Here is a 12,500-nt window from a genome sequence, read left to right as displayed (position 1 = left end):
GAGGGAACAGCGCGGCTAAGGGCTCGAAACAAACCCTAAACCGCGCCAAGTACGGAGGGAACAGCGCGGCTAAGGGCTCGAAACAAACCCTAAACCGCGCCAAGTACGGAAGGAACGGCGCGGAGAGGGCTCGAGACAAAGCTCGACCCTAAACCGCGCCAAGTACGGAGGGAACAGCGCGGCTAAGGGCTCGAAACAAACCCTGAACCGCGCCAAGTACGAAAGGAACGGCGCGCAGTAGGGGTTTAAAACAAAGCTGGTCCCAAAATCGCGCCAAGTACGAAAGGAACAGCGCGGTCGAGACTCGGAAGAAAAAGCTTTCAAAGTGTCGTAGCACGATGCACACTGCTGTTCGTGTGGAACAAACGTGACTACCGTGCTGTACGGTGGAGTTCTGTGCGCAAAAGCGGCGCGTGTGTTTCTAAGCACCACAGCGTTGTGTCAAAAAAGAGGTGCCTGAGAGAAACGCATGCGACTGCCGTGCTTTGCGGCATAGCACCGTGCGCAAAAACGGTGCGCATGCAAGAGGTGTCAGAGCTAGCGAACTTGTGCCACGAGCAACAGGTCACTAAAAGCCTATAGATGACGGTGTTGGAGGAAAAGAAAAATATCGAGAAAGCACTGCGGTGTGCCGTGCGTAGGGACGGGCGCGCGTGCCACATGCCGCCGAAATATGGGTGTCGGAGAAAACAGAGTGCCGCGCGTAACGAGGGGCGCGCGTGTTACAGAGAGATATGCCCAAACGCATGAAAGTGTACGCAGGTGTCCTAAGGCAGTTTTTTTTTTTTTTCCTCATTTTGATGTCGCCCCGGCTGACGCGGTTTTCGTTTTTCCGTGCCGCTCCGGCTGACGCGGTTTTCGTTTTTCCGTGCCGCCCCGGCTGACGCAGTTTTTGCGCCGCCCCGGCTGACGCGGTTTTTGCGCCGCCCCGGCTGACGCGGTTTTCGCGCCGCCCCGGCTGACGCGGTTTTCGCGCCGCCCCGGCTGACGCGGTTTTTGCGTCGCCCCGGCTGACGCGGTTCGGACTTTGCACTTTTTGGCTCACCCCGGCTGGCGGCCCACTCACTCGATCGCCAGGTCTGTTTGCCCCGGTGGTTCCACCGCCAGGCTTAAGCGCGAACTTTTTTTGTTTGTTTTCTTTTGATTAAGCGCAAGCTTTTTTCTTTGTTTTCTTTTGATTAAGCGCGGGCTTTTTTCTTTGTTTTTTTTTTTTATTTCGCCCCGGCAGACGCGGTTTTTGCGCCGCCCCGGCTGACGCGGTTTTTGCCGCCCCGGCTGACGCAGTTCGGACTTAGCACTTTTCGGCTGTGCCTGGCTGGCGGCCCACTCACTCGATCGCCATGTCTGTTTGCCACAGTTTTCCCGGTGGTGCCGCACCCGGGCTCGCCCCGGCTGACGCAGTTTTCGCGCCGCCCCGGCTGACGCGGTTTCGTGCCGCCCCGGCAGACGCGGTTTTCGCGCCGCCCCGGCTGACGCGGTTTCGTGCCGCCCCGGCAGACGCAGTTCGGACTTAGCACTTTTCGGCTGTGCCTGGCTGGCGGCCCACTCACTCGATCGCCATGTCTGTTTGCCACAGTTTTCCCGGTGGTGCCGCACCCGGGCTCGCCCCGGCTGACGCAGTTTTCGCGCCGCCCCGGCTGACGCGGTTTCGTGCCGCCCCGGCAGACGCGGTTTTCGCGCCGCCCCGGCTGACGCGGTTTCGTGCCGCCCCGGCAGACGCAGTTCGGACTTAGCACTTTTCGGCTGTGCCTGGCTGGCGGCCCACTCACTCAATCGCCATGTCTGTTTGCCACAGTTTTCCCGGTGGTGCCGCACCCGGGCTCGCCCCGGCTGACGCAGTTTTCGCGCCGCCCCGGCTGACGCGGTTTCGTGCCGCCCCGGCAGACGCGGTTTTCGCGCCGCCCCGGCTGACGCGGTTTCGTGCCGCCCCGGCAGACGCAGTTCGGACTTAGCACTTTTCGGCTGTGCCTGGCTGGCGGCCCACTCACTCGATCGCCATGTCTGTTTGCCACAGTTTTCCCGGTGGTGCCGCACCCGGGCTCGCCCCGGCAGACGCGTTTTTTTTTTCTTTCGCCCCGGCTGACGCAGTTTTCGCGCCGCCCCGGCTGACGCGGTTTCGTGCCGCCCCGGCAGACGCGGTTTTTTGCGCCGCCCCGGCTGACGCGGTTTTTGCCGCCCCGGCTGACGCAGTTCGGACTTAGCACTTTTCGGCTGTGCCTGGCTGGCGGCCCACTCACTCGATCGCCATGTCTGTTTGCCACAGTTTTCCCGGTGGTGCCGCACCCGGGCTCGCCCCGGCTGACGCAGTTTTCGCGCCGCCCCGGCTGACGCGGTTTCGTGCCGCCCCGGCAGACGCGGTTTTCGCGCCGCCCCGGCTGACGCGGTTTCGTGCCGCCCCGGCAGACGCAGTTCGGACTTAGCACTTTTCGGCTGTGCCTGGCTGGCGGCCCACTCACTCGATCGCCATGTCTGTTTGCCACAGTTTTCCCGGTGGTGCCGCACCCGGGCTCGCCCCGGCTGACGCAGTTTTCGCGCCGCCCCGGCTGACGCGGTTTCGTGCCGCCCCGGCAGACGCGGTTTTCGCGCCGCCCCGGCTGACGCGGTTTCGTGCCGCCCCGGCAGACGCAGTTCGGACTTAGCACTTTTCGGCTGTGCCTGGCTGGCGGCCCACTCACTCGATCGCCATGTCTGTTTGCCACAGTTTTCCCGGTGGTGCCGCACCCGGGCTCGCCCCGGCAGACGCGTTTTTTTTTTTTCTTTCGCCCCGGCTGACGCAGTTTTCGCGCCGCCCCGGCTGACGCGGTTTCGTGCCGCCCCGGCAGACGCGGTTTTTTTGCGCCGCCCCGGCTGACGCGGTTTTTGCCGCCCCGGCTGACGCAGTTCGGACTTGGCACTTTTTGGCTGAGCCTGGCTGGTGGCCCACTCACTCGATCGCCATGTCTGTTAGCCACAGTTTTCCCGGTGGTGCCGCACCCGGGCTCGCCCCGGCTGACGCAGTTTTCGCGCCGCCCCGGCAGACGCGGTTTTCGCGCCGCCCCGGCTGACGCGGTTTTTGCCGCCCCGGCTGACGCAGTTCGGACTTGGCACTTTTTGGGCTGAGCCTGGCTGGCGGCCCACTCACTCGATCGCCATGTCTGTTTGCCACAGTCTTCCCGGTGGTGCCGCACCCGGGCTCGCCCCGGCAGACGCGTTTTTTTTTTCTTTCGCCCCGGCAGACGTGGTTCCCCCCCCCCCCTTTTCGCTCGCCCCGGCTGACGAGGTTTTCGCGCCGCCCCGGCTGACGCAGTTTTCGCGCCGCCCCGGCTGACGCGGTTTCGTGCCGCCCCGGCTGACGCGGTTTTCGCGCCGCCCCGGCTGACGCGGTTTTTGCGTCGCCCCGGCTGACACGGTTCGGACTTTGCACTTTTCGGCTGTGCCTGGCTGGCGGCCCACTCACTCGATCGCCATGTCTGTTTGCCACAGTTTTCCCGGTGGTGCCGCACCCGGGCTCGCCCCGGCTGACGCAGTTTTCGCGCCGCCCCGGCTGACGCGGTTTCGTGCCGCCCCGGCAGACGCGGTTTTCGCGCCGCCCCGGCTGACGCGGTTTCGTGCCGCCCCGGCAGACGCAGTTCGGACTTAGCACTTTTCGGCTGTGCCTGGCTGGCGGCCCACTCACTCGATCGCCATGTCTGTTTGCCACAGTTTTCCCGGTGGTGCCGCACCCGGGCTCGCCCCGGCTGACGCAGTTTTCGCGCCGCCCCGGCTGACGCGGTTTCGTGCCGCCCCGGCAGACGCGGTTTTCGCGCCGCCCCGGCTGACGCGGTTTCGTGCCGCCCCGGCAGACGCAGTTCGGACTTAGCACTTTTCGGCTGTGCCTGGCTGGCGGCCCACTCACTCGATCGCCATGTCTGTTTGCCACAGTTTTCCCGGTGGTGCCGCACCCGGGCTCGCCCCGGCAGACGCAGTTTTCGCGCCGCCCCGGCAGACGCGGTTTTCGCGCCGCCCCGGCTGACGCGGTTTTTGCCGCCCCGGCTGACGCAGTTCGGACTTGGCACTTTTTGGGCTGAGCCTGGCTGGCGGCCCACTCACTCGATCGCCATGTCTGTTTGCCACAGTCTTCCCGGTGGTGCCGCACCCGGGCTCGCCCCGGCAGACGCGTTTTTTTTTTCTTTCGCCCCGGCAGACGTGGTTCCCCCCCCCCCCCTTTTCGCTCGCCCCGGCTGACGAGGTTTTCGCGCCGCCCCGGCTGACGCAGTTTTCGCGCCGCCCCGGCTGACGCGGTTTCGTGCCGCCCCGGCTGACGCGGTTTTCGCGCCGCCCCGGCTGACGCGGTTTTTGCGTCGCCCCGGCTGACACGGTTCGGACTTTGCACTTTTCGGCTGTGCCTGGCTGGCGGCCCACTCACTCGATCGCCATGTCTGTTTGCCACAGTTTTCCCGGTGGTGCCGCACCCGGGCTTGCCCCGGCAGACGCGTTTTTTTTTTTCTTTTCGCCCCGGCTGACGCAGTTTTCGCCCCGCCCCGGCTGACGCGGTTTCGTGCCGCCCCGGCAGACGCGGTTTTTTGCGCCGCCCCGGCTGACGCGGTTTTTGCCGCCCCGGCTGACGCAGTTCGGACTTTGCACTTTTTGGCTGAGCCTGGCTGGCGGCCCACTCACTCGATCGCCATGTCTGTTTGCCACAGTTTTCCCGGTGGTGCCGCACCCGGGCTCGCCCCGGCAGACGCGTTTTTTTTTTTCCTTCGCCCCGGCAGACGTGGTTCCCCCCCCCCCCCTCCGTCTTTCTTTTTGTTTTTTTTTTCGCCGCGGCTGAAGAGGATTTTTCGGTGCCTCGACGCCCCGGTAGTCGCGGTTTTTCCGTTTCCGCACGGCCCCGGCTGACGCTGCTCGGTCACAGTCGCCTTTTGTGAGGATTGCAGACTTCTTGAGCGCGGGTGTTTTTTTTTTGTTGTTGTTGTTGTTTTATTACGCATTCGCTCCAGCAGACGCTGTTTAGACTTTTTGTTTCCTCTTTTATCCTGCGACGAGGTGACGAGGTTTATTCGGTGCCCCGCCGCCCCGGCTGAAGTGATTTTTCCTGTCCCGTGCCGCCCCGGCTGACGCGGTTGGGACTTCGCGTTTGTTCGGCCGCCACGGGTTTTGGCGCACTCGCTCGGTTGCTTGTTGTTGCCACTTGTTGCGAACCCAGGTTTCTTGAGCGAGCGCGGGCGTTTTTTCTTCCTTTCTTTCTTTGTTCTATGTGTTAGCGAATCGGCCTTTAATATCACACGAGGACTCACAACCAACAATTTTCAGTTTGAAGTGTAAAAAATCTGCAGGTGTTGACGTAACTGACTTGCCCCGTACCCTTGAGTACATCCATGAAGTTCTCGTAGTACTACTAAATCGCATTATTCCAAGTGGAGAAATTCCCATAAACTTGCAAACCTCTACACGAAAATCGGTGCGCGTGATAAAGTTGAAAATTATCGTCCGATATCAAATGTGCCTTCTATAACACAAATTCTAGGAAAAAAAAAAAAACACTTGTTCGCCGTTTTCTGCGCCGTGACTGGCAGCACTCCGGCGAAGCGAAACGGGGTCGATTCGAGCACGATATCGGCGTCTTTCGACGTGCTCGCCGGCGACCGTCGCACGAGTACGTCGCACGAGCGCGTCTGCCGGGGCGCCGTTTGCGAAGCCGACGCAAAAGTGGGAACCGCCGCTCGGATGATCGCCGCTTTCGGCAGAGTGAGTGTTGGCACTCCGGGGAAGCGAAACAGCGTGAATGCGCCCACGAAATCGGCGTATTTTGAAGTGCCCGCCGGCGACCGTCGCACGAGTACGGTAAACCGCGTCAGCCGGGGCGTAGTTCGGGACGCCGACGAAAAAGTGGGAAGCGCAACTCGGATCTTCGCCGTTTTTGCAGGAGTGAGTGGCGGCCCTCCTGCGAGACCAAGAAGCATCGATTCGTGCACGAATTCGGCGCCTTTCGACGTGATCGCCGGCGACCGTCGCTCGAGTAGGGCAAACCGCGTCTGCCGGGGCGGGCTTCGGGACGCCGATGCGAAAGTGGGAAACGCTGCTCGGATGTTCGCCGTTTTTGGCCGAGTGAGTGCTGGCACTCGGGCGAAGCCAAACGGGGCCGATTACGGCACGATATCGGCGTCTTTCGACGTGCCCGGCGGCGACCGTCGCACGAGTACGGTAAACCGCGTCAGCCCGGGCGGAGTTCGGGACGCCGATGCGAAAGTGGAGAACGCCGCTCGGATCTTCGCCGTTTTTGGAGGAGTGAGTGGCGGCACTCCGGAGAAGCCAAGGAGCGCCAATTAGCGCACGATATCGGCGTCTTTCGACGCGCTCGCCGGCGACCGTCGAACGAGTACGGCAAACCGCGTATGCCGGGGCGGGGTTGGCGACGCCGACGCAAAAGTGGGAACCGCCACTAGGATGTTCGCCGTTTTTGGCAGAGTGAGTGCTGGCACACCGGCGACGCGAAAGAGCGCGAAAGCGCCCACGAAAGTGGCGTATTTGGACGTGCTTGACGGCGACCGCTGCAGGAGTACGAAAAACCACGTCAGCCGGGGCGAGCGACCCACGGCGGTCTGGGTGCTTATCGCTGCTATTATAGGGGCACCCCGGCAGACGCAGAAAAAAAAAATTTTTTTTCGACCTTCTTTTTTGCTGGTCGAGCTCGGGTAACCCAGGTCGCAATGGGAGCCGCGCACGAAAGCGGCGTCGCGAGACGCGTTCGCGGTCGCTAGTCGCACGAGCTCGGCAACCGCGTCAGCCGGCGCGGAGTTCGGGATGCCGACGGCTAAGTGGGTACCGCTGCTCGGATGTTCGCCGTTTTTGGCCGAGTGAGTGCTGGCACTCCGGCGAAGCGAAACGGGGCCGATTCGGGCACGATATCGGCGTATTTCGACGTGCTCGCCGGCGACCGTCGCACGAGTACGGCAAAGCGCGTCTGCCGGGGCGAGGTTTGCGATGCCGACGAAAAAGTGGGAAGCGCCGCTCGGATCTTCGCCGTTTTTGCAGGAGTGAGTGGCGGCCCTCCTGCGAGACCAAGAAGCATCGACTCGCGCACGATATCGGTGTCTTTCGACGTGCCCGCCGGCCACCGCCGCACGAGTACGGCAAACCGCGTATGCCGGGGCGGGGTTGGCGACGCCGACGCAAAAGTGGGAACCGCCACTAGGATGTTCGCCGTTTTTGGCAGAGTGAGTGCTGGCACTCCGGCGAAGCGAAAGAGCGCGAATGCGCCCACGAAAGTGGCGTGTTTGGACGTGCTTGACGACGACCACCGCAGGAAAACGAAAAACCACGTCAGCCGGGGCGAGCGACCCATGGCGGTCTGGGTGCTTATCGCTGCTATTATAGGGGCACCCCGGCAGACGCAAAAAAAAAAAAAATTTTTTTTCGACATTCTTTCTTGCTCGTCGACCTCGGGTGACCCAGGTCGCAGTGGGAGCCGCGCACGAAAGCGGCGTCGCGAGACGGCTTCGCGGTCGCTAGTCGCACGAGCTCGGCAACCGCGTCTGCCGGGGCGGAGTTCGGGACGCCGACGGCTAAGTGGGAACCGCCGCTCGGATGTTCGCCGTTTGTGGCCGAGTGAGTGCTGGCACTCCGGCGAAGCCAAACGGGGCCGATTCCGGCACGATATCGGCGTCTTTCTACGTGCTCGCCGGCGACCGTCGCACGAGTACGGCAAAGTGCGTCTGCCGGGGCGGGGTTTGCGACGCGTACGCAATAGTGAGAACCGTCGCTCGGATGTTCGTCGTCTTTCGCCGAGCCAGTGCTGGCACTCCGGCGAAGCCGAACGGAGCCGATTCGGGCACGATATCGGCGTCTTTCCACGTGCTCGCCGGCGACCGTCGCACGAGTACGGTAAACCGCGTCAGCCGGGGCGGAGTTCGGGACGCCGATGCGAAAGTGGGAAGCGCCGCTCGGATCTTCGCCGTTTTTGGAGGAGTCAGTGGCGGCACTCCGGTGAAGCCAAGGTGCGCCAATTCGCGCACGATATCGGCGTCTTTCGACGTGCCCGCCGGCCACCGTCGCACGAGTACGGCAAACCTCGTCTGCCGGGGCGGGGTTTGCGACGCCGACGCAAAAGTGGGAACCGCCGCTCGGATGTTCGCCGTTTTTGGCAGAGTGAGTGCTGGCACTCCGGCGAAGCGAAAGAGCGTGAATGCGCCCACGAAAGTAGCGTATTTGGACGTGCTTGACGGCGACCGCCGCAGGAGTACGAAAAACCACGTCAGCCGGGGCGAGCGACCCACGGCGGTCTGGGTGCTTATCGCTGCTATTATAGGGGCACCCCGGCAGACGCAGAAAGAAAAAAAAAAAAATGGGGACATGGCGTGCGTCACCGTGCGGCTTCGCAGCGTTGCCGAAGTCGCCGAGCCCTTCGACTGAGCCGAACGGCGGACAGGGAACGTTGGTCGGCCGTTCTAACCTGTCGGTGCCACGCCGAGACGTCGTTAAGGAAAACCGCGTCGTGGGCCTCTACGACGCCGTCGAGTCGTTGTACGTTTGGTGTCCAGCGTGTCGGCGGCGAGTAGCGGACACGTCGTTCACGACTTCGGTCTTTCGCAGTCGACGCGAACTTGCGGAGAGTCGTGGTGCCTCACGTTTTCGGCAGAAACCGCGGCGGAATTTTCCCGTGCGTGCGCGCACGACCTCGGTGCTGTGCCGTCAGCGTAGTGTTGCACAAACTCGTGGCCTACCCAAGGTGCGGTACGTTTGCGGCCGTATCCTCGGTGGGAATTTCGTGAGCAGGGTCGCAAATTCTACGACCTCGGCGGGTTTGAGAGCGACGTAGACTTGTGGCACGCTCAACGTGCCACACGTTTCGGGGCACACCCGCGGTGAAATTTTCTCGAGTACGCTCGTATTAGTGCCCAAGGAGGTCTGGGTACTTATCGCTGCTATTATGTGGGGGTTCTCGTGAGCGGCGTACGCGAAAGCGACCGGGTGTCTGATATGCGGCGGGCTTCGGCCTCGTCAAGCGTGTCCTCGGGTCTGCTCCAGGGGAATCCACGGCAGTCGTCTGCAGCCTCATCCGCTTGATGCGTTAGGGGCTGGTTGTCGGACGGTGCCGTTTTACCACGATATCGAGGTGTGTTCCGTGTCGTCCTCGGGCGATTCAGATGCGAAAGCGCCGAAGACGCGGGCGTGACCCGTCGTCTGGCGGCTTTGCAGTCTCGGCTCCGTTGCTAGTTCCGGCCGGTCCACCGACAGTGCAGCGGGCTTGGGCAACCCGCACGGCGCGACCGAGTCGATGCAACGAAAAAGAGCGAGCATGAACGTGCTTCTTGCCGCACGGCTCCCACTCGTCTTTCGGGAAGGTTGTGCCGTAGCGAGCTCGAACGCCGTCATCTCGGAGTGCAAAATAAGCGTGTTGGGGCGCCTGAAGGTGGCCTCCGCCGCACACAGACTGCGTCCGGCCCGCCGAAGGCGAGGACGGACGCGCAGTCGAACGATTACCTGGTTGATCCTGCCAGTAATCATATGCTTGTCTCAAAGATTAAGCCATGCATGTCTAAGTACATGCCGAAATAAGGCGAAACCGCGAATGGCTCATTAAATCAGTTATGGTTCCTTAGATCGTTTCTTCCTACTTGGATAACTGTGGCAATTCTAGAGCTAATACATGCAGTGAGCCTGGAGCCCTTTGGGTAACGGGTGCTTTTATTAGACCAAGATCGATCGGGTTTCGGCCCGTATTGTGTGGTGACTCTGGATAACTTTGTGCTGATCGCATGGCCACGAGCCGGCGACGTTTCTTTCAAGTGTCTGCCTTATCAACTTTCGATGGTAGGTTACTTGCTTACCATGGTTGTTACGGGTAACGGAGAATCAGGGTTCGATTCCGGAGAGGGAGCCTGAGAAACGGCTACCACATCCAAGGAAGGCAGCAGGCGCGCAAATTACCCACTCCCGGCACGGGGAGGTAGTGACGAAAAATAACAATACGGGACTCTTTTGAGGCCCCGTAATTGAAATGAGTACACTCTAAATCCTTTAACGAGGATCAATTGGAGGGCAAGTCTGGTGCCAGCAGCCGCGGTAATTCCAGCTCCAATAGCGTATACTAAAGCTGCTGCGGTTAAAAAGCTCGTAGTTGGATCTCAGTTCCAGACGAGTAGTGCATCTACCCGATGCGACGGCTCGGACTGAACATCATGCCGGTTCTTTCTTGGTGCACTTCATTGTGTGCCTCGAGATGGCCGGTGCTTTTACTTTGAAAAAATTAGAGTGCTCAACGCAGGCGAGTCGCCTGAATAAACTTGCATGGAATAATAGAACAAGACCTCGTTTCTGTTCTGTTGGTTTTTGGAATACGAGGTAATGATTAAGAGGGACGGACGGGGGCATTCGTATTGCGGCGCTAGAGGTGAAATTCTTGGACCGTCGCAAGACGAACTACTGCGAAAGCATTTGCCAAGAATGTTTTCATTGATCAAGAACGAAAGTCAGAGGTTCGAAGGCGATCAGATACCGCCCTAGTTCTGACCATAAACGATGCCAACCAGCGATCCGCCTGAGTTACTCAAATGACTCGGCGGGCAGCTTCCGGGAAACCAAAGTATTTGGGTTCCGGGGGAAGTATGGTTGCAAAGCTGAAACTTAAAGGAATTGACGGAAGGGCACCACCAGGAGTGGAGCCTGCGGCTTAATTTGACTCAACACGGGAAAACTTACCCGGCCCGGACACTGGGAGGATTGACAGGTTTAGAGCTCTTTCTTGATTCGGTGGATGGTGGTGCATGGCCGTTCTTAGTTGGTGGAGCGATTTGTCTGGTTAATTCCGATAACGAACGAGACTCTAGCCTATTAAATAGGTGCGGGGTTCCCAGCACCTTACAACCTTCTTAGAGGGACAAGCGGCTCCTAGCCGCACGAAACAGAGCAATAACAGGTCTGTGATGCCCTTAGATGTCCGGGGCCGCACGCGCGCTACACTGAAGGAAGCAGCGTGTCTTTATCCCTGTCTGAAAAGACTGGGTAACCCGTGGAACTTCTTTCGTGATTGGGATAGGGGCTTGCAATTGTTCCCCTTGAACGAGGAATTCCCAGTAAGCGCGAGTCATAAGCTCGCGTTGATTACGTCCCTGCCCTTTGTACACACCGCCCGTCGCTACTACCGATTGAATGATTTAGTGAGGTCTTCGGACCGATGTCCGGCGCGGCCTTTCGGTTGCGCCGGTCTGTTGGAAAGATGACCAAACTTGATCATTTAGAGGAAGTAAAAGTCGTAACAAGGTTTCCGTAGGTGAACCTGCGGAAGGATCATTAACGGATTGTGAAGGGTGAGCGCCTCAGCTGCGTCTGCGCCCGACATTTTCTGCCGCTGACCCCGTTTGGACGCGGGGTCGGCTTTTCCCCACGGGGCTGCCTGAATGTGGAGCGGCACCCCGTGACAAATTGTTGCGCCCAGCGGACGCCAACACCGCGACCTTGGACGGTCGGCCAGGTGGCGGACGCGGGTACAAACGGCGCAACGCACTCATAGGTCGGCTTTCGACCCGCCACTGCACCGTGGCTCGAAGCGCTCGAAATGCGCGACCCGACCGCTGCGGGACCGCCTAGTACTGTAAACAGGAGCGGCGGAGCGCGAACGGCGAGTCGTGGTTACGTCGGTAGAAGGCGAGGCTGCGCGTTCCCGAAACGCCAGCCGAGTGCCCTCCCGACCGTTCGAGCGTGCAAGAACGAGACCCGACAATCGCGCGGCGACTGCCAAGTACGAGAGGAACGGCACAAGCGTCGGCGGTCGGTCAAGGAACTGGCGATGTGACGGGTCCGCTGTGCACCAGTGCATACCGTCCCGCCGTCCGCGGCAAGCGCCTCCGCGTCCTCGGGTGACGGAGGCTGCCGGTCGGTTCTTGCAGGCGAGGGATCTCGCTGGCACCGGTTCGCGTTGACGCGCGGCCGGTCATGGCACGGCGATGCGACGGCCGAGGTGCGCAGTACTCGATGGAGGAACCGCACGCTCCGATGACCGTCCCGCCCTCCGCGGCGTATGCGTACCGACCGTAATGGTTGCAGCAGCGCCGGCCGGCTTTTGAATTCGCCACACGAAACACGGTGCGAGATCGCGGTTAGGGGAGCGTCGACGTTGCCAGGCGTTTTGCTTGCTGCCGAGGGAAAGGCGGCACGGCCACGTCGCGCTCGTCGCGATTAGCGGGTCTGCGCGCTTTGGGAAGGTGCCGCAACGACTTGCCGAAAGAGGAAGCACGGAAGAACGAGGGACTTGGACGTCCCGACAATTGAACGCACTTGCGGCCAGGCCCTTGCTGGCTTCGTTCTTCCGCCTCGAGTAGGCTCGTACGCGGCTCCGGCGCCGAAAGTGGTCCTTGGCACCGACTTCGGTGGACGTGGGAATTGCCGCGCAAGTACGGCGCGCCTGGCTCCACCTGTTGGCTAAAGTAGGCAGCCGGATCGGCATTTTGGTGTGCGGTGGCAAACCGTGGATGCGAAAAAAGCTTGTGCGATTTCGTGGAACAAAAAGCGGGGGTCCCCCTTTTTATGCGGAGGAGACCGAC

The 12,500-nt window shown here is 61.1% G+C and overlaps 1 non-coding gene across 1 annotated transcript; it reads left to right on the top strand.

The window, feature by feature from the left end:
• Positions 1-9,438: 9,438 nt before the first annotated feature.
• On the top strand, positions 9,439-11,253 carry LOC142791980 (small subunit ribosomal RNA). Its single transcript, XR_012890558.1, has one exon. It is a non-coding gene; the product is annotated as a small subunit ribosomal RNA (ribosomal RNA).
• Positions 11,254-12,500: the final 1,247 nt, after the last annotated feature.

This window comes from Rhipicephalus microplus, unplaced genomic scaffold (assembly GCF_043290135.1).
Source record: "Rhipicephalus microplus isolate Deutch F79 unplaced genomic scaffold, USDA_Rmic scaffold_200, whole genome shotgun sequence".
Taxonomy (NCBI): Eukaryota; Metazoa; Arthropoda; class Arachnida; order Ixodida; family Ixodidae; genus Rhipicephalus; species Rhipicephalus microplus.
Note: the sequence above shows the minus strand (reverse complement) of the source record. Positions and strands in the feature narration are given on the sequence as shown.